Raw genomic sequence first — 22276 nt, 5'->3', positions numbered from 1 at the left:
GCCCAGGCTGCTGGTCCTGCTCTCTTTCTTGCCCTGTCCTGTCTTCTTCTGGTCCTCAAGCCAGCCTGGCTCCCTTTCCTGAGTCTCTGCCTTGGTGGTGCCTCTGATTCTCGACACCCTTGGGACCTTGAGGGCCAGCCCTTCTCCCCGGGGCTAGGCCAGACGCCTGACCCCTACCTGGTCCCTGGGGCCATGCCCTGCTCTGCTGGTTGACAGCCTGCCTGGATCTCCTGTCTGTCTTGGGTCTCCTGGGGACCTGTTCTGTCCCTTCCCAGAGCAGACTCTTCGCCAGCATCGGGAGTTCCAGAAGGGCCTGGCTTTTTCCACAGGGAGATACAGATGCCTGTTTCTTCAAACCATCTGCAAAACTGTTGGGAAATAATGGAGAAAAAAATTAGAGCTTCATTTATTAATACAGCCCAATTTAATTTCCTTTAGTCAGAGAAAAATGGTTTAACTGTAATGGTGACTTGTGCCTGGAGGGAGTGAAATAATAAAGTAGAAGTGATGGAAAAACAAATCCATCCCACATAGAGACAAAGGAAATGGAGTCTTGGTTTAGAATACTAAAGACAGAGCAAAAGAGGCTGTTCTACGTGGAGCCAGTAGGGACAGCGATTCACCATTTCTTCTTCCGAGGGAACTTATGGGTGGCTGCAATGGCACCTGCACTCTCAGCAGATTGCTTTGGTGTTTCCAAGTCACATGACATCAGGGAATGTGTGAGCCCTAGGTTCAATGAGGATAGAGCGAAAGCGCTTTGTTTTTATGGAAGGAAGAATCTGAATTATACTAGTAGGTAGCCTCGGTCAGCAAGATGGTTTAAGTTTTACTCTAAGGGACTTCCTCATGCATGTTTCTGAAGAATGCATTATAGTTGTGAAGTTCCTAGACCCTGTCCAACACCTGTGGGAGATTTTCAGCTGGTTCATCAGTGGACAGCTATGGACAGTTTTCCTTCGTTGTATCACCACCCTACAGTGAAGGTAACTGCAGGTATCCAGGTCCTGTCTTTATTCAGAGGGTTTTAAGAGGGCCTTGGGTCAGAGAGTAAGGGTGCCTCTTATAGTAGATAAATCAGAGAGGAACGGACAGTTATGTTACTGCACAGTCTATGGGTAGCCTGTTGGGTAATGTCTCACAGGAGGTTTTTTAGTGCTGTCAATGGAGGTACTTGATTCTTGGAGGTTGGGGTCTCGCCTCTCACTGTCTTCCTCCTCTGGCTCCTCCAATTCTCTTTTACTCAGAGTATGGATTCTTTTGTCCAGTTTGCAGGTGTCAGAGGTTTTTGTCTTGGAATAATGGCCTGTGGAATTAATGACCAAGTATTTGTGGTCATTGCTTTATTGTTGGGTGAGTTAGAGTTGGTCTCTGGGTTGAGGATCAAGAAAAAGCCTCCAGGAATTTTGTGAGCAGGGGTGGAGGGAGAAGCCCATTGATTGATGTTTCAAATTATCTTACTGTGTTTGGAAAACAGTAAAGCTTGTTCTTCACTGGTGTGTAGAGAGAAACAAGGCAGTGATGTGGAAAGACCACTGAGATTGTGCTCATCTGTGGTCCAGGGTCTGGGCCAGCACTCAGCACACTGAAGGAGTTCAGGGGGTGTTTACTGAATGAATGAAGGACTGTCATCCAGTTTGTAAATTGGCTCAGCTGACTCCTTGTGGAGCTTCTAGAGCAGCCCATTGTGAGCACTATGTCGGAGAGGAGGGTAGAGGGCAGTAGAGGCAAACTGAGGCTTGCTCAGACCTTGGTAAAAGGCACTCAGAAAGTCAGAACCTAAAGAAAAAAATCAGTATTTAAGTGTTGAGTTCAAAGCATCACCTAGGATATATACAGCAACACCGTGGTATTTTAGGCTGCAGTGTTAAAATTTCATACTCAATTGTTGGCTTCCCTAGGGCTCACCAACTTGTAAATATTTTAAGTATATTTGCACCCCACTTAAAGCTTCTGCAGGTCTGCTAAGAAAGAACAAATGTCAACAGCAATTTTCTCTGGGCTGTTGCATTTTGAGGGACTACGGGGATCTCCTTCACCAGTTTCTAACTATTGGTAGTTCCCAACATCCCTACGCTGTGTGGGTGATGCTTTTAAAATAACAATAGCAACAACAACAATAATAATAACAGCAACAATAACAATCTAAGATTTATTTTCACAGACATTGACACTGAAAGGTGGGATGAAAAGAGCCAGGGACAGGAGACAGGGAGGCAGGCGGGGGGCACAGAGCAGTGTCTGATGGTCTCCTTCCCTGACATTCTGTGTCTGGGTTTTCCTGCCTGTTTAGAAATAATTACGGGCAGCAGAGCAGACAGAGAGGCCCTGCCAGACTCTGCCACCCTCCTCATCCCCCAGCACACATCGGCTGCCTAGTTAGAGACGCCACACTTATCAGTGTATGGGACTCTCAGGAATACAGCTGGATGCGCCCTTATGCCAAAATGCTCTGCGGCCAGAATCCCTGCGAGGTGTGTTCTCCTTCCCCACAGTGGTGGTGGGGAGATCCTAGCCGTGCTGTTTGAATTCTGTTCTGTCTGCTACTGTAATTCTCCAGAGTGTTTGCACTGGCCTTCCTCCCACCACCGTATGGCGATGCTGGCCCTGCCTAGCAGGGTTCTCAGGTCACAGCAAGAAACACTCAGTGCTCATCTGATAAGGGGGGTAACAGCAGGAAGAGTATCTGATATGGGAGAGCATCTACATGTTTTCAGAGTCTTTTTCATGGAGGTTATCGTCATTTGAGACTTAGGAGCATTTCCTTGAAATGGACAGGACAGAAATTGTTGCCTCACGTTACAAACCAGGAAATTGAATTGTATGGATGATTGACGACCTGGCTGTCTGGTCCTAGTCCTGTCACTTAGTAGTGTTGGGAACCGCCTCTGTTTCTCCTTGCTATACAACTAAGAATATACTCATCACATCACAAATATAGTATTAAGATATTCACATCATATTTTATTATATTTAAAATATTTTAAAAGTTCTCTAAGATATGTGATAGTCCCAGGGTCTCTTAATAATGGATATTTACAATCTAAATTTATTGCAGAGAGTATTTCATATAATAATTTTCTATCTTTCTAATTGGAGTTAGAAGTTAGCTAAAATTTCATTGAGTCTCTTTACCTATTTCAACTAATGGGCGAATCCACTATACCTGTGAAATGTTAGTTACCAAAACAGCTAATACAGTATATAGGATGTTCATGATAGATGAAAATAGCTAGCATTTATTAAGTGTTTACTACATATCAGCCATCCAGTTACATAGCAGCCAATATCATGACTGTTTTCCAGACAGAAAACTGCTTTTCCACAGGCTTATGTAACTTTCCCCAGGTGACAGGGCTATCAGGCAAACTTGACAATCAGCAGTACTGCTTCCCTACTATTTGGGGAGAAGTAACTAGAAATGCTAAGAGACAGATGGTTGACAGAAGGGAGATAAAAGAGACTATTTAAAGTCTTCACTATCTTCCCCTTTAGTTAAAGGAGAGGAAGGAATGAGCATTCATCAGGGGAAAAATGACTGAGCACTGCCAGGAGGAGACTCAGTGCCGATGCTTTAACCCTTGCTTTGTATAACCACCTAGTAAGTTCTAGTGCATCATGTAGGAACCAATACCACAATAGGCAGTGGATGTGCACAGTCTCCTTTTCTTGTCATAGCAACCTTGAGGAGGGGTATTGTCTCCACTTTACAATTGCACCAGGGCTCCAGGCTGTCCAGTAGCTCCAAGTCACCCACAAAGCAGAGGCCAGCTAGTTGCTCTCCCCAGATCTGTCAGGAAGCTTGTCACAGAGGTAGACATGGAATTCAGGCCTGCGAATGGCATTTCTCACTGAACTCTCTCCTCCTCTTTGCCTTCTGCTTGATTTATCAGTGTTTCTGGCATCTCATTATGGAAAATTGATTCCTTTCTTCACACATCCTCTGCTTTCTTTAGCCTCTTGCCACTGCCCAGACATCCATTCCCGATCTCTGAACAGACGAATCTGACAGGAAGGGTAGTCAAGGGCATCTGAATGTTGTGCTGTTGACACGGTTCTTTTGAGCACAGTGCCTGGAACAAGAACGATCCTCCCTGTGCAGTATCTCAGAATCTTTGCTTTGGCACCACATCTCTGCATCCCTTTCTTTCTTCAATTGAAATGTAGCCACACCTTTGGGCAGAGTGAGGGTTAGGCAGGGGGAAATGGCTGGTCCCACTAGGTTTTCTCTTTCTTAAAATGAAAGTAGAAGGTCCCCAGAAGAAAGAGAACCTACTTGGGATCTCTGAAAAGTAGCATAAAGAGTGAGGACAGTACCAAGAGAGGGAAAAATGTAAAATGTCTGAAATGCAAAATATTATGGCTAGTTGTGATTAATACAAGGAAAGGAGACATTTTAAAACTATGGTGAGATTTTAAGCTGGAGAATTAATGGAGTAAATATTTGGTGGAAAAGAATGGTACTGGTTTTGCTTCAGGTTTTTTTTTTTTACTTTCTATTTGTTTGTTTTGGAAGGTCTGTTGTTTGTTTAGAGTGGGCTGTCAGATAACATGTTGCTTCATAGATGCTAAGCATAGAGACCTATCAGGCAAAGGGAGATTTTCTCATTGTCTGAGCCCAGGTCCATCGCCATACAGATGCTCCATCTTTGAAATGCTCCAGTGCCCAGGTGTGTCCTCAGCTCTCAGTGCACAGCTGGCTGCCACCCTACTCCCCGTTCAAGATTTACTAGAGGCCCGATGCACAAAATTCGTGCAAGGGGCTCGGACCTCACAGCCGCCCCCGCAACCCCGGCTTCATTCTGAAGGTTGTCCAGAATGACATCTGGAAGGATGTCAGGAAGGTCGTTTGGCTGTTGGGTCTAATTAGCATATTACACTTTTATTATTATAGATAGTCCTGTCCGTATTGTACATTTTCATATAGGTCTGGTCATATTGCTCATATAAACCGTTTTTACTTATCAATATATTGCAAGCTTGTCCCCACATCATTAAACTCCTAAACAAAAATTTTAATAGATGTACAATATTCCATCACATGTATTTAACAATTTTCCCACTGGAAATTTAGATTGACTTTTTTTTTTTGCTATATAAATGATACTGAACATATATGTCCAAAAATTTTTGTCAACATTTCTAATTATTTCCTTAGGATAAATTCCTAAAAGTGAAATTTCTGGGCATAGAATATCACACTCAATATTCTAAACTTCTTTCCAGAAATGCTAAATTATTTTCCCATAGTGCAGTATAACAATGAAGAATTTCAGCTGACTGCCCTGAATGTACTGCTTTGTTTTGTCAGTAGAGAAAAAGAAAATCTTTATTAGAAAATTACCTCTTGGTGCAGCAGCTATTTAAAGTAGAAGAGTGTATGTATGCAGGATGAAATTGTGTGTGGAAATTTTTTTTCTTTTAAAAATGAGAGTGAACAAAATGTACCAGTAAAGACATATAGCAAAGATAGTATGTGGGGCACAGTTATTAATCAGTTGAAATTTTTTCAAGTATAGCATGCCCGAAACATTGAAAAGTTTGCTCCCTGAGCACGCTCATTGGGATATAAGCACATTTTATGCCTCAGACATACAAGTGTGGACTTTCAAAGTGCTGAGAATTAGATGTAACATTTGGATTCTGAATTTAAAACACATTTGGTTTGCTCTTGCCAGTGTAGCTCCGTTGAGTGCTGTCCTGTGCACTGAGAGGCTGCCAGTTCAATTCCGGGTCAGGGCACAAGCCCAAGTTGTGGGTTCCATACAGATTGATGCTTCTCTCTCACTCACTCTCTCTCCCTTTCCTCTCCTCTCTCTCAAAATCAGTAAAAACATATTAAAAAAAATAAAACACATTTGGTTAGAAGTGGGAATACTAACAACTCTCATTCTACAGTTTTCCTAGTCAACTGATGTTAATTGGGTGCCTGGGTTCAAATCATGGCTTTCCTGCGTGTTAATTGTATGAATTTGGCCAGGTCAATTACTCTCTATAAGCAGAAGATGTTAGCATCTTCTTATAGAGGATGGAGATTATACTGTGAGGAGCTCAGCACTTCGTTTGGGGCTGTGCTATCTACTATGGCAGCCCAATGTGGTTTCTGAGCATCTGGAATGAGGCCGGTCTGAATCGATATATGCCCCAAGTGTGCAAATGCACACCAGTTCCAAAGCCTTAGTACAAAAAAGAAATCTACGTTATTAATTTTTATATTGTTACATAGTGAAATGATACTATTTTGGATATCTTGGCTTCTGAAAAAACACATTATTAAAATAAATACATTTCTTTTACTTTAAAAATAATTTTTTAAAATGTGGCTTGCATTATATTTTTATTGGACAGCACTGCTCGAGAACATAATGAAGGCTGCATATGTATTTTTAAAAGGAAATCAAGTGGTGGTTTCTGCTTTGTGGAGTTGACTCCTTGTCATTTTATCTTCTGGGGCATTCCAGTTTTAGGGCACCGTAAGGCATTTGCATGGGGTCCTCTGGTTAGATAGCTTAGAAAAGGCTGGGGTAAGGATGATGCATAATATTTCATTGTTTGTTAGAGGAGTGAGTAGAGAGTTTAAAAATAGCAACCCCTCCCTCCTTCCATTTCATGCTGATCCCTCCTGAGTTATTTCTGTTGGCCTCATTACGAACTGACATTTGATTCATTCAGTGGGCCCTGCCTAGGTCATTTAAAACAGAATGGACAGTTAGTGAAAGGTCAGAGCCACGATGGCTGGTGGTAGCTGCGCGGGGCCATGACAGACTGAGGAGACGGAGGAAGCAGGAAGAGCAAGCATGGCAAAATGCTTGGTCAGGATCCAGACTCGGCGGGGCCTCCGCCTGCAGATGGTGAACCACTGCAGCAGTGATGTGTTTGTCCGTCTGCTGAGACACGGCTCCAAGATCACTGCTAGAAACACGGGTAGGTGCCCTGCCCTGGGCTGCCGTGCCGAGGCTGGAGAAGGGTGCGGGCTTCCAGCTTCCTGCTGGCCGCGGGCAGCTGGGCAGGAGGCCAAGGGGGAACCTAGTGTCAGAGGTTTGTGATAAAGATGGGCAAGAGAGAGGGAGGGAGAAAAAAAATAAAGACACGCAGGAAGGAGAGTGAGTAAACCAACGTGAGGGGAAAATGGAAAGGCCTGAAATGGGGGTCCTGGCTCTCTTATCGAGTGAAAATGGTGTGAAGGCATAAAAGCTAATAAATTACACTCTAGGCAGGGGGCTAGGAAGGAGACAGTGGTGGTGTGTCCATTCGCCAGTGCTCAGGAATGATGGAAGATTATGAGAACAGATTGCCCAATGGAAGCGAAGCATGCTCCCCCTCCTTTCATTGTTTCAGGGGTAAAATCTTCAAGTGTGTTTGCCCGGATGAGTGGAACCCCCTTTATGCTCAAAGCGGAGCTTTACTGAAACGCCTTCTCAGTTAAAGAATTGGAATCAAACTGATGTTCTGCCAATTTCCTTTTCATTGAAAATATCATAGTTTGTGGTCCTTGGGGGAAATAGGAATTAAAAATAAAATTCTAAAACTCAGAGCTTACAGCAGGAAAGAGGGTGCTGATTATCTATGTCTATGTCTAGGTCTAGGTCCATGTATAGGTCTATGTCTATCTATCTATTTCTATCTCTATATATCTATATCTCTACCTATATATGTGATTTTCAACTAATTAAAAAAATCCTGGGAAGTGTTTGGATTGGCCATACTCATGCACACATGTGGAACTGACTTTGAAGTGAAATTAATTTTATTTGTATACTGATATAGGTAGTTGATATGTTCTTATAAAAGATTTTTAAAAGTGCCAATATATAGAATGTTTTCCTTGACCCTAGTATTCCCAATAACCAATTTATGTATATTGACATGTACAAGAATGGAATTGTTCTATATTATTTTCCAGTTCATTTTCACTTTGTCATATGACTTGAAAAACTTTCCATATAAATATATATTACTCTGTACCCTTTTAAAAAATGGTTGAATAATATGTAGCATAGAGATACAATAATTTAATCACCAAATAATTGTTGGAAATTGGTGTTTCCTGTTTATTGGCTATAACAGACAGTGCTATGATGAAGAGGAATACACTGGAATTTCTCTACAGTTTCCTGTTTATTGGCTATAACAGACAGTGCTACGATGAAGAGGAATACACTGGCATTTCTTTACAATAGATTCTTAAGTGTTTGTGCCCGCATCCCAGGTACATGCCCTTGACCGGAACCGAACCCGGGACCCTTTAGTCCTCAGGCTCATGCCCTATCCACTGAGCCAAAACGGTTTACTACAATAGATTCTTAAAAGTGTAATTGTTGAGTTGAAAGATATACACAGTTTAAATTTTGATGAAATGGGCAAATCATCCTCTAAAAGGCTAACATTCTAGCAAAGTATGAAAATGTCTACTGCACATAATCACTAACCCTATGTGATCTTATTGTTTTAATTTACATGCCCCTTGTTACTAGTGAGGGTGAGCAACTTTTCAAATGATAATTGGCCATTAGCATTTCTCCTGGAAATTGCTTATTTACTCTGCATATTTCTGTTGTGTTTTTGTCCTTTCCTTATGGATTGTAGGGATTCTTTTATAATCTGCATATTAATCCTCTGTCTTTTATAAACATTAACTTGTTTTCTCCTACTTTGTTCTCAGCTTTCAACTTTTTTAAATATTAGCTTGTGACAGACACTTAATTTTTTTAAAAAATATATTTTTATTGATTTCAGAGAGAAAGGGAGAAGGTGAGATAGAAAGATCAATGGTGAAAGAGAATCATGGATTGAGCCCACAACCTGGGCATGTGCCCTGACCGGAAATTGAACTGTGACTGCCTGGTTCACACAGGTCACTGAGCCACACCGGTCAGGGGACATAGGCACTTGTACATGCACGACAACTTCTGCATGTGGAAACTACTTAATTTTTGTATATTTTTGTCAGTTTTCCTTACTCCAAGATTATAAAAATGTGTCTTGTGTTTTTTTCTTTGCAATTAATGCATTTGCTTGAACTTTGTGAAATTGCTGATAATCAACTGCTTTTAACATACAAAAATGGCAATTGCATATAGTAGTTTGATCTAACATTTGTTTTTTTAAGCTGTTAACTTCTTTGGAATTTTTAAGTATATATGACATAAAGCCGGGATATATGTTCCCCCTCCTCCAACTGGTTAGCAGTTTTTCTCAAAGTTATTATGCTCTGAATTGTGCTTAGTATTCACGCTTCATTACTAACTTACAGTATAGTTGTGATATCAGGTAGGGCAAGTTCCCTCTCATCAATCTTGTCTCAACCTCAAATTTCTTAATTTTTCATGTGGACTTTCTCCATTTGTCATTTTTGAAAAGACATTGAGATTTGTATTGGAACTGCAGTGAATTTTAATTTATTTAGAGGAGAACTGCACCTTCAAACCAGGAAGTTCTCCTAGATCTGCATGTTTCTTCATGTCTCCCCCGACACTGGCTGATTTTCCTTTATGTTGCTCAGCTATGTTTTAACAATGTCCTCAGGCAAGTTTTGCATATTTCTTATTATATTCTTGGATATTATGTGACTATTCTAATTTGTGCATTTAGCCACTTTGAATGGGATTTTCTATTATATTTTTATATTTCTTGGATATTATGTGACTATTCTAATTTGTGCTACTTTGAATGGGATTTTCTATTATATTTTTATACGTTTTTCTGGTATGTAGTAAACCACTGCTTTGATATGTTGATGCTGCATTTGAATTCTGATTAATTATCCTAGCTCTTTATTTGAATTTTTGGCTTGCTAGGTAGTAGTTTCACCTGGAAATAGAGTTCATGCCTTCCTTTCCAATATTTACACTCCTTATTTTTTGTCTTTATCATATTGCATTCTGTGGGCCTCCAGAATAACACTGAAGAATAGTGAGGGTTTTGTCATGTGCCCGACTTTGGTGTGATGATTGATTGTGATGACAGAGAGATTCACAAGATGGTATGACAGCTGCATCAGTTAGGATGCCATTAGCAACAAGTAACAGAGAACGCTAACAAACACTGGTTTAAATAAGGTGATTTATTATCCAAGACAAGTCCCGAGGCGGGAAGGATTCCAGCATTGAGAACCCAGGTTCATTTAATCCCTGGCCCTTCTCAGTGGGCCAGGAGTCCCCGTAGACCATTTGCTGTCGGCATCACAGGGCTGCCAGAATTCCTGGTGTCTCAGATACAGATTCTTTCTCTTGACATTGTTGTATCTTTCCAGGATGCTCTTTTTAGAAGCAAGAAACCTTCCTCAGAAGTTTCTCCTTGTTCCCATCAAGACTCTTTCCTTCTTTTCATTTTCAGCATTGGCTCACATGCCCATTTCTTAACCACACACCATCATGAGACTGGAATTACCATGATTAGCCTAGACGAATCCCTGGGAGAGAAATGGATGAGGAGGAGTCAACCTTGGGAAAGAGCAGATAAGCATCTCTATCAGAGTAGTAATGGGGACAAGAGAGTTTTCCCAGAGGAAGTGACACACAGCCTTTTAAAGAATGGGTAGGAAACATGTGAGTGCAGAAGGGCATTCCAGGGAGAGGCAACAGTGTGCAAAGGCACAGAGGCATGACGGAGCATGGCACATTTGGGCACCTCTAGATAGATGAAAACATGTCGGGTAGAGAGGTGTGTTTGTGCTAAAGAGCTTAATCTTTAGCCGGAAAGTCATGAGCAACCTTTTAAGAAGGGAATTCATGTGACTAATTAGGCATTTTGGAATGATTTTTCACGCAACAATGGAGAAGGAGCCAGACTGAGATCAGGGAAACCAGTGGTAAGAATGGAGGAATGGAGAGGCAGGGACAGCTCTGAAAGTGAATATGGTAGCAGAGTTTGCAGAAGTTGGTGACAGATCAGATGCAAGCAGTGAGAAGTCTTGGTCACTCCTCAGATTGCTGGTGTGGGAGACTGGATTATGGTAGGTGGCAGAGGGAAAGGCTTTGGAGGAGGGGTGATAATGATAATTTGATTTTTGACATATGGAGGTTGATGTGTTTACCCTTTTGCATGGTGAGTTGAATTGATAGGAAGGTTTCAGGTTGCCGTGGATCAGAGATTGAGTAACATGCGTTTACTAAACTAAGTGATATTCTGAGTTCTCTGGTCAAATAAATTTGGGGAATATTGAGGTAAATAAAGCAACACTGCTTTCTTCTCTTCAGGATGTTGCAGACATTTTAATATGCTACTAGTAATGTTACTGAGTGCTTGCCCCATGCCAGGCACTCCACATGCCTTCACTCGTGTATTCTGCTCCACGTAATATCCCCATGAAGTATGTCCTGGAGTTTCCCCCATTTTGTAGGTGAGGAAGCTGGAAAAGAGTGGTTAAGTAACTTGGGCAAGGTCACAGGACAATTTGTAGAAGATTGGGCTCCAAATACAGAAAGTTAACTTCAGAGCTTGTACTCTTTTTTTTTTTAAAAATCAACTCTAGTCACCATGTTTTGCACTAGATCCCCAGACTTTATTCATCTTACAGCTGAAAGTTTGTACCCTTTTGTCAACCTCTCCCTATGTCCCACATCCCAGTCCCTGGAAAGCACTTTTCTACTCTGTTTCTATGAGTTCGACAATTAAAAAAAAAATCCACATTTAAGTGATGTTATGCAGTACTTGTCTTTTTGTTTAGCTTATTCTCTTAGCATGTGTGGCTTTCAGGTTCAAAGGCTTGGAGGAAGAGCTGATGCAAAAATTGACACATAAGACGAAATATTAGTTTTGAAATTAGGGGGGGGGGGCAGGGGAAGACGGAAGACTCGACCATAGCAGTCAAGTTCTGCTGAGTCTCCTTTCCCAGCTGCTTTTATTTACTAGAATACATTCCTTTTAGGAATGCAAACAGACATATCAATGGTAATGTTTAGTAAACAGTAAGATTGTCAGGTTTTGGGGAGTTTGCTTTAGGCCACTGAGTCAGCAGTAGGTAATAAAACGTAAATATTCACCCTATGAATATCAAAAGGAGTCCTCCAGCCTTCTGCCAGATTCCTCACATTTATATTAATTACTGTTGATCTTGGTTTCCAGCATTAGCATAATGCCAAGGTTGTCACAAATGGCAGGACTTCCTTCTTTCTCATTGCTGAATAATAGTCCATTATGTATAGACTACATCTTCTTTACCCATTATCTATCAATGGACATTTGGATTTTTTTTTCATATCTTGGCTATGAATAGGGCTGCAATGAACATGGGAGTACTGATACATCTTTGATATCTTATTTTCATTTCCTCTGGATATATACCCAGAGTGGAATTGCTGGTTCATATGCTAGTTATATTTTTAGTTTTTTGAGGAACCTCCATACTGTTTTTCATAGTGGCTACAGCACTTTACATTTCACATCAACAGTGCCTAGAAGATAAAGGGTTCTCTTTATTTTTACATCCTCACCAACATTTGCCTCTTATCTTTTTGATGATGATAGCCATAACTTGTTGATGAGAGCCTGTGATAACCAGAATGGTAAGCTGAGGTTTTTTCCCCTGGGGTCATGTGTCTCCACTCCCAAGAATGAGCTCCGTGGACCAGAAGATTTATGCAAAGCATGGAAAATTTATTACAAGCAGATTCAGACTCCTGCATGGGGAGGGGGCCCAAATAATGAGTTTCCAGTGAAGCCAGTAGGTCTAGGGGTATATATGTGTTATAAGCCTGCTCTATGCCTACTTGTGTCACCACCTGATTGATTCCCTCATTGTTCTTGCCCAGCAATGGACCTGAACTTTTCCTGTTTCTATGCATTAGTATACCTTGTTACTTTAGGCCCTCCCTTAGTTTCTCATGCCTCCTATTCTGTGTCCAAAAAACATTCTATTATTTCACCATGGCTGGTTTCTATGAGTAGGCTTCTCAAACTGCCATGTATGCCCCTGCCTACGTTCCACCTGCCTTTGTTTCCCACTGGACCCCCGCCCTGTCTGCCTGCATTTCAAGCTAACTTCTCTCAGTCCTCCCTCCGATTAGGAAATCACAACTACTGTTGGGAGTAGGGGCATCAACTGCTCTGGTTACTTACTGCTGATAGTGGGCATTGTCGGGGAGCAGTCATCAGTTCCCATCGGGGGAAGTTGGTCGAGGGGTCCACAGAAAAAGGCAGTTGTCTCTATCTGCAGAAGCATTTAGAGGACCATCTGTAGTTTGAATGCCTTTATATGAGAAGAAAGAAAGTGGGTTAGGAGGTTTAATAGGCAAGGGCCGAAGATAAGGCTAGAACTACTGATTAGAGGTCTGGCTAAAGGTAGGAGCCATGATAGCCATTTTTTTTTTGGATAGCTAACATGCCCAAGAATCTGCAATATTTTGTTGAATGCCTGAGGCTTTATCAGCTAGGTTCCTTGTTGTACCTCGGACAATGCCAGATTGGTTTACATAAAAATAACACCTCTCCTCTAAAAATAGGCACAGGCCATTCTTCTCAGTAGTGAGAAGATCTAATCCCCTGTGATTTTGGAGCACAACCCCAGCAAGGGAATCTAACTGCTCCTGAATGGCCGTCAGGCCTTTGCTAAGCTTTCAGCCAGGTCTTTGGATAAGCTCTGGTAATATGTCAGGGAGCTGACAAGTCCTCCCGTTCCTGTACCTGTCCCTGCAATCCCGACAACTGCTGTTAAAGAGAGGAGGAGAGGGAGCACTACGGTATGCCATGTACTAGCAGGCACATTAAAGGGCAGCCTAAAGGATTGATTATTGGGGGCTATACGAATGTCAGCGGTAAGAAAGCCCAATGTACATACTCATGTCCAATAGTGGGGAGGCAAAAACAAGAGTTGTTTCCACAAAGGAAAAAAAAAGTCTGTTATCTTCTAGGCAAGATGAAAAATCCACCTGAAGAGCAAGACTGTGTACGGTATATACCCATCCCACTGACACGAACCACACAGAGAGTGTCCCCACCATGGCAGCTCCTGTGAGGGGTTGGAATGGCCCCTGAGGATTGAGCTGGGATGTAGTTTCGACTAAGATTGATGAGGAACCAAGCATTCCTTTGTCCAACTAATTTTAAGCAATTAGGTCAGGATTCAGGTTACCATCAAGCCATGGCCAGAGGGTGACACATCTATTAAGTCTTCCTTGATAGAACTGGAATTAATAAAAGAGGAGTAATTGGTAATCTCTGGCCTCCATGACCAATGTGGTGGGTTCTGGGCCCATGGATGTTGGAGGTTCACCCAGTTGCTGGAAGGTTTGATGTTAATAGTCCTAGTGCATAAATTGCGCCCTACTGTTCCTACCTGTGTGGCACCGAGAGAAGGCTGACTCCTTTGGATGCACAATGATGCCTGTAGTTAGAATAGCATCTGAAGACAGGGGCCTGTACAAAGGAGGATGCCTGGGCCTGAGTTAAGGTTGGCCTGCAATTCATTCCAAATGTCAATGCCTGGTCTAGTCCCTGCCACTGGGCCCCTGTGGAATTTTGAAGAGAGTTTGGCAGTGAAGTTTACCCATGTTAATAGAGAGGCTGGGGTGACTTGATACCTAGAATTAATGGGTAAGCAGATCCAGCAGGTGGAGATACTTCCTGTTTTTTTGGGGGAGCTCCCTGTTTGTAAGGGGGAGGGAGGCCCTATTCACTGGGGTTTAATTTTAAAGGAGTCAGCAAACCTTTTCTGTAAAGGGTCATAGTAAATATTTTCAGCTTTGCAGGCCATAAGGCCTGTTGCAGCTACTTCACTCTGCCCTCAGTAGAGCAGTGGAGACAAAGGGTGTTTCCATTGGGTGGGTTCCAATCAAACTTTACAGAAACTGGCTGTGGCTTGATTTGGCCCAATGACCTGATGCAGGGGCTGGAGCAGCAGAGGATAAGGGCCAGCCCCACACATTTAGAACCAGGGCCAGCTGCCTTTAGCACTAAGCATTTCATTAGCAGCTTCCTGGTTTTGTTGGAGAAACATCTCAACTGTTTGCAAGCACTGGCCTCGAGGTAGTTTCAAGAAACATCTCCTTTCTAATCATCCCTTTCTAATTCTCCTTAAGCAGCTCAACCCTTCACCATCCATGAGGGGCTGAGGGATTCCCTTAAGTGGCAGAGCTGTGTCAAGAGCCCAGTTCTCCTGGACCCATCATGAGAGAAGTGTTTCTCAGGGTTGCCCAGGGATGGCATCACATTCACTCACTGCATCTTTATCTCTGGGGGTGGGCCCAGGTGACCTTCAAGCACAAGGAAAAGGAGCAGTGTCTTGCTTCTCCAGCCCATGGCTGCAGGGCCAGGGCCCAGCGTCTGCCGAGGCCCCTGGTCTTCACAAAACCCACAGCAGGTTTGAAGGAATAAACTTATTAATCTACCTCAAACACTAGAGCAGGGGTCCTCACACTTTTTAAAGAGGGGGCCAGTTCACTGTCCCTCAGACCGTTGGAGGGCCTGACTATAGTTTAAAAAAAAAACTATGGCCAAAACCGGTTTGGCTCAGTGAATAGAGCATTGGCCTGCGGACTGAAGGGTCCCAGGTTCGATTCCGGTCAAGGGCATGTACCTGGGTTGCAGGCACAGATGTGCAGGAGGCAGCTGATTCCTATGCACACTGCACATATCTTATTTTGAAGTAAAAAACCAAAACGGGAACAAATACAATATTTGTATTTGCATGTGGCCCACGGCTGTAGTTTGAGGACCCTGCACTAGAGGCTAAAATTATAGTAGCTTTTTACAAGTGCTGCCTGTGGTCCAGGCAGGGTTAGGCCTAGCACTTCTGCAAACACACACCTAGCACAGCCTCCATGCAGGCAGGGCCACTTTCCACCTTCAGCACATAAAGAACACTTATGTTTATATACATGTGACCAGACCCTCAGAACACAAGGCAGGAGGGCACCAGACCAACAGAAAGAAGGACAGACACACAGACGGGTTGAGAAGGCTGGCGGGCCTGCTGCAGTACTTCTTCAGGCTGTAGGTCAGGCTGCTGGGGATCTTGGTGCCCTGCAGCAACTGCAAGTTCCAGACAACACAGCTGGTGTGCTTGTGGTAGTGAGTCTTGCTCTTCTTGAAGATGACCTCCAAGTCCAGCTGTTGAATGATGACAAAGTACTTGATGAGGTTTGCGGTGTGGTGGGTGGGTGGTAGTATCAGTGGATGATGGCTTGGCTGAGCTGGGTGCCTCTGCCCCACAAGGGGATGGACTTCTGGGGATGGAACTCGTTATCAGTGGAGTCATGGCTATTCAGATCCATCCTATAGTTATTCAGGTTGATCTTAGGGGGAGTCCTGTGCCCCTGTGGAGTCATTTGATATGAGGTATAAGCTGGAGACTGCATGTCCATGGTCACGTTCAGGCCTTTGCTGGCTGCTGCAGCCTCACTGACTTTTCTCCTGCTCTTTTGTAGGTGCTACTGTTCTTCCTTCTCCTTCTTCGGAACTTCCCTCTGCAGCCTCTCCTGTAGCCGCAGGGCTTTCTCCCTCTCCTGCAGCTCCCTCTAAGCCTAAAGCTACTCCTGCTCCACCAGCCTCTTGGCCTTGCCCACCTAATGCAGCTCCTCCTTCCCCCCTTCCTTTTGCAGCAGCTTTTCATGTCACCACTCTTTGTGCTCCTGTTGCAGCCACCTGAGTTTCCGTGTCTCCTCCTCCTGTTTCCTGTGCACCTCCATCTCCTCCATCTTCTTGGCCACTGACTTTTTCTTGGCCTTCTCCTCAACCAATCACTCCTCCTTGGCTTTCTCATCCCACTGAGCAAACTTCTGTTCAGTCTGCTTCTTCATTTCCTCCTTCATTTGCTCCACCTGCTCCTGGGCCTGCAGCACCTTGTGCAGGCGCTCCTCCTGCTTCAGCTTCACCTTCTCCAGCTGCCAACGCCACTTGCCCTCCTCCACCTTCTGCCTATGGAGCTGCTCTGCCTCTTCCTTGCACCTCAGGTTCTCCAGGCGCTGCTGCTCCTTCTCTGTAGGGTCCATGCGCAGGGGAGTGTTGCGTTTAATGAAGGATTTCCTGACACTGCTGCGGGAGGCTGAGGTCGGAGTCATGACCATCTGGTTCCTCTGCATGGTGTACAGGAAGGTCCAAGAGACATACCACATTGCTGGCCGGACAGGGCGGGGACGAGGTTTTGCTCTGGGGGGCTGTAGCTCCTTCTTGTCCAGCTGCTGCTCCTCGTCCAGCTCACTCACAGCCTGTTTATAGCTGTGCTTCCTCCTGACACTCTGGGGTGGCTCCTTGGGACCATCTGCTTGATCGATCTCCGCTTCTTTCTGCCCTACGGAGGGTGTTTCATGGCCACCGGCTATGGGTTGCGAGCTGGGAGTGCTAATGGCAATCTTGGTGGCACTGCAGGGCCACAAGGTACTCCCTTCATTCTTGGGGACCTTCATAGACTCAGCCTCCTTGCTGGGGTCCTCAGGGCTGATTTTCTGGGGTGTGCAACATTTAGGTGCCTCTCCAGATAACTGTGACAGATGCTATGCAGGCAGAGGCAGCCAGCTCTTTGTGCCTTCTTGGCAGTTCTGCTATTGACCTGGGGATGGTGATCTCCAATTTGGCCACCAGGGGGTACTTCTGGCCAGAGAGTTCTTGGGACCCAGGGAAGATGAGGTGACCAAGCTTCACTGCACTGATTGCTGGTCCACAAGAGAGCTTTTGGGTATGGAGAAGTTATCTGCCAGGATGGGAGCCAGACCCGCTCCTGCCATGGGGAGGCTGGGGAACCAGGTGAGTCCTGTGGGCCTGGAGAGGTCCATGTAAACCTGAGCTTGGAGGCAGACCGGCTGCTTTGACCTCTCGTCCTTAGGATCCCGGGGTGTATCAGGGAACTCACGGCAACAGACTCTAGTCTCCCGGTCTCTGACTTCTTGAGTGTTGGTTCCTCATCTGATATCAAGATGATGTGGCTGGAGCCAGGGCTGGGGACAGAGTCCAGCAGAAATGCACTGGCTGAGGTGCTGCTTGGCACCGTGGCGCTCGCTGACGCCTATCTCCACCATGGGTACCAGCTGGCACTGTGCAACATTATTCTTGGGCTTGCAGATCAGCGCTGTGAAAGACTCAGGGATGGGTGAAGCGGCATGGGTCACCCTCCACACGACGGAGCCATTGTTCCCTGCCACCGTGGCCAGGTCTCCACCTCGTCCTTGTTGCAGAGATGCTGGGAGCTCAACTGGCTGCAATGCGTCTTTGTGTGAGACCACCTTTTCTGGACGGGGTCTCTGTTTTCATCCTGAACATAAGATGGTTCTTCTTTGGTCAGTTCTGCAAAGGTGTTTTGAGCATCAGCTCCTCCTCTTTGCTGAATTCTCTGCTTAACATGTGCTTGGCTGCCTCCTTCATTTCCTCAAGCCACACCGAGTCCCTCTTGTCCACATTGCTGACAAACTCCATGAGCTTCTGGTTGCACAGCTCCAGCAGGTGGATGGGCCCTGCGGCTGTCGTCCCCATGGTGGCTCTGTTCTGACTCACTTCCTCTGAGCTCCAGCGGCAGGAGGTGTTGGGGGACCCAGACACGTACTGGGAGGAACTGGATTGTCTGGCATCGGGGAAGGAACTCAGGGCAGCTTTCTACCAGACTGAGGTGCTTGCAGGGCTCATTGTTCCTATGCCAAAACCTCCGCTGTTCCAGAGCTGACTGGCAACCATATCTGAGCCCCCATCGTTCTGGAGCACCTCAGAATATAGTAAATTTTAAAGTTTGTTTTATTTCTAACTCAAACTGTTAATTTCCACAATAGCAAGTGATTTGTTTTTTGTTTTTGTTTTGGTTTTGATACTGGCTATGATACAATCATAGCAGAGTTGAAATATAATTAGGTGACCATAAAATTTGTTAGGCAAACCTTTTGAGAGCAAAAGGGGCACTTTAGTAATGCTGCTAGGAAAACAGTCCCAGGCAAGTGGGGACAGATGAACACCCTTCATATAATAACACTGTAGTTTCAGCCAGTGAAGTTGGGCTAGCCCCAGAGAAGACTTCTTCCTTAGTTAGGAAGTGAGGATCTCTCTGGGCCTCTCAGATCCTCTTCCCTTCAGGCAACATGGTGGTCTGGAACAAGCTTTGGAGGCAGACAAGCCTGGGTACAAATCCCTGCTCTGTTGCTTTCTGGCTTCGTGACCTTGTGCAAGTTACACAATCTCTCTGAGCCTCAGTTTCCTCATCTCCTCTTGTCACATGACCACATGTGTAAAGTGTCCAGCCCCGTAAAAAATCATTAGAAACCTTAGTTTCTTCCTCCCTATCTCCCGCCATTTTTCTCAACAGATAAAGGAGAAATAGCTCTGCTTGTTGTATAGAGGTGATTGGTACTTTCAGAGAAAGTATATGTAGAGATTTAAGTGGGATGGTGTATTGATAGACTTAAGATATAGCCACACACACACACACAAAAAAACCCCACAGAAAACCACTGGAACTGGAGGGGTCTGGACCATCTGTAAAGTCCACGACTCCTAGAACTAAAGTGATATGTCTGAGGACACACAAGAGAGTTCTGGCTCAGCTGGACACACAGAGCAGGGCCCATGGGGCGGGGTGGCGCTGCACCCTGGCACACACAGAGCTGCAGGGTTCCCTTCCATCGTATTTTCCAGAATTTCCCTTCTCTCCTATGCTTCACTCTTCTCTCTCAATTCAAGAGGATAGCATAGTTCCCAGAGGCAGCATAGCTAAGCTGTATAGCTTAAGTATGTAAGTATAGCTAAGTATGTAAATCAGTCAGAGTTTAGCTCACCTCAAGAAGGATGGTTCTGGTTAATAAGTGACAAATATGTGACTTCTTTGGAGTCCTGACAACTTGGTGTGTGCTTGGCAGTAGTGACAATGGCAGATTCCAAATAGGAAAGTCATTGTCAAATGGGTTAATAGCTGGTTTGGCTCAGTGGATAGAACGTCGGCCTGAGGACTGAAGGGTCCTTGGTTTGATTCTGGTCAAGGGCACATGCCCAGGTTGCAGGTTCAATCCCCAGTAGGGGACGTGCAGGAGGCAGCCAATCAATGATTCTCTCTAATGTTTCTATCTATCTCTCTTTCTCCCTCTCCCTTCCTCTCTGAAATCAATAAAAATATATTGGAAAAAAAATTACCCCAAGTAACCCTAACTCCAAAGTCTTTTGCTAAGGAGGTTAGTGTGGAGAAATGCAAATGACAGGTGATCTGTTATCTCTTGATATTGCCATATTGTCCTTAAAGTCTCTTCTCACATTTTTCTTTTCTATACACTTGTGAGTCTTTCTACAAACTCAGGAGATAGTTAGGGGTTACAATTATCTTCATTTTGACACACTTGTTCTGGTGATACCAAATACTGCATTGCTTCATTCATAAAGGTTGTGTCACATAGGCAAACCAGATAAGGGCCATTGGCTGGTTTCTTTAGCTGTTTTGCATACACACAAACTGCTGGTAATCTCAGCTAAAGTATTTGGATTTTGTCATAAATGTGCTTGGAGTTAGGAGAGATTTCTGAAAATAAATGTGAGCAATGCTTATTCCATCTTTACCTGCCACTAATTTTGCTGTATACTAAAATATACCTTCAGCAATGAGATGAACATTTTCAGTGACAGCATCTGTCCTCAGCTTGCTGAGTAGGTTGTGTTGTGGTGCATGGAGTGTCTTTAGGGAGTACTGTCACAATGGCATCACGTGAATGGTATGGACTGGCATGTGAAACCCGCTTCACTAGCGGCAGGCACACTGCCTACCCATCATCAATGGGCAGTTTTTTCCATCAGTATCTTTAGATTCTCACTATTTTACTTTATCTATCTATCTATCTGTCTATTTATTCTTTTTATTTTTACCTGAGGATATTTTTCCATTGATTTTTAGAGAGAGTGGAAGGGAAGGGTGAGAGAGACACATCAACTGTTTGCCTCCCACACACACCAGGGGACTGAACCTGCAACTGAGGTACGTGCCCTTGACCAGAATCAAACCTGGGACCCTTTAGTCCGCAGGCTGATGCTTTATCCACTGATACAAACAGGCTAGGCTAGGGCATGATTCTATTTCACTTTATATAGTATTTCTTCAAATTGGATAATGAAAATAATGGACCCTTTAAAACATAGTTATATCACTACAATAAAATGTAATTATAATAGTTAACATTTATTGAATGTTAGAAACTTTCAGAAACATTTGCAGCTATTTTCTAACTTTAATTGTGCTGAATAATTAAACTTAGAAACTATATCCTAAATCACTGTCACTTGACTCCTTTTAAAAAAAGCATTCAGACTTGGAGCTTTGTGAATATATTCAGGAGGCTTCTCATATGTGATTGAAATAAAATTAATTTAATGGAGCAGAGTAGATAATCTTACTAATTTCATATTTCTGGTCTCCTTGGATATTTTTTGTTGGAATTCACCAGGAAAGGTGTGTAGGAAACTTTGAGCATCTATCATGTAAAGAAAATTAAGAAAATATGAATAACCAACTATAATTCTCCTTGTACTCTATAATAGTATACTTGTTAGGAAACTAATCTATTTGTTAGTAAAATGATATTGCTTGATAATAGATCGAATGTAGCCTAATGTTCTTTGGTAAGCTACTAACATCTTATTTCTATAGGTTTTTTTTGATAGATAGCACTTAGGCCTCCATAATGTCATTAAACCTTCACCGCAGCTTTATGAGTTAGGAGTACTCTTTTGTTGTAGCTAAGCAAACCGAGCTCCAAGAATATTAAGTATCTTAAATTAAAAATTACTTAATTACTACAGTCTCTTAATATAAGTGGCAGAGCTTGGATTTAAAACCAGGGTTGTCTAACTTTTGTCTGGTCTCTTTTCCCAGCTGCTTTATAATTTGAGCATAGAGATGAGGGGGAAGTAAGATGAAACTCCAGCACATCTAACACTAGCAGTTAGAAAATCTCTGAGAGGAAAAGAAAGCATTTATTTCCCCACCTACCTCCTCCTTTTCAGAAAAGTGAGTGGTGACTTCTGTTAATGAGAGCAAGGTACTGGATTTGAAACATCAAGAATCTAGCTGATTTTATTATAGTAGCATCTATTGACTAATACAGCCTATATGCCTAAAAAGACCCACAGGCACCTTTTGTATTGACTGCACAGACATTTTATAAAACCTGAATTTTAAAGTTTTCAGATGGAGTAAAATATGGTCAGGTTTTCCCCAGTCACCACCATTCCCTATTGTCCCACACCTGGCCCACACTCATTCACATTAGGCAACCACCTGGCCCATGGAGGCACTGGTCTTTGTGACCCTGGATTAGTTACTGTGATTATCTTCCCCAGAAGCTACTTACTTTACTTTTTGCTATGCTCTGTTTTTTCTCCTTAT

At 43.6% G+C, this 22276-nt stretch overlaps 1 protein-coding gene and 1 pseudogene across 2 annotated transcripts in view; one reads left to right on the top strand and one right to left on the bottom strand.

Annotated features, from left to right (window-relative positions):
- Positions 1 to 22276, top strand: part of FRMD3 (FERM domain containing 3) — a 231118-nt gene that overhangs the window by 195102 nt on the left and 13740 nt on the right. The window lies entirely within an intron of this gene.
- Positions 1113 to 18567, bottom strand: LOC102763991 (annotated as a pseudogene).

This window comes from Myotis davidii, unplaced genomic scaffold (genome assembly GCF_000327345.1).
Source record: "Myotis davidii unplaced genomic scaffold, ASM32734v1 scaffold98, whole genome shotgun sequence".
NCBI lineage: Eukaryota > Metazoa > Chordata > Mammalia > Chiroptera > Vespertilionidae > Myotis > Myotis davidii.
The sequence above is the reverse complement of the archived record's forward strand: the minus strand, read 5'-3'. Positions and strand labels throughout refer to the sequence as shown.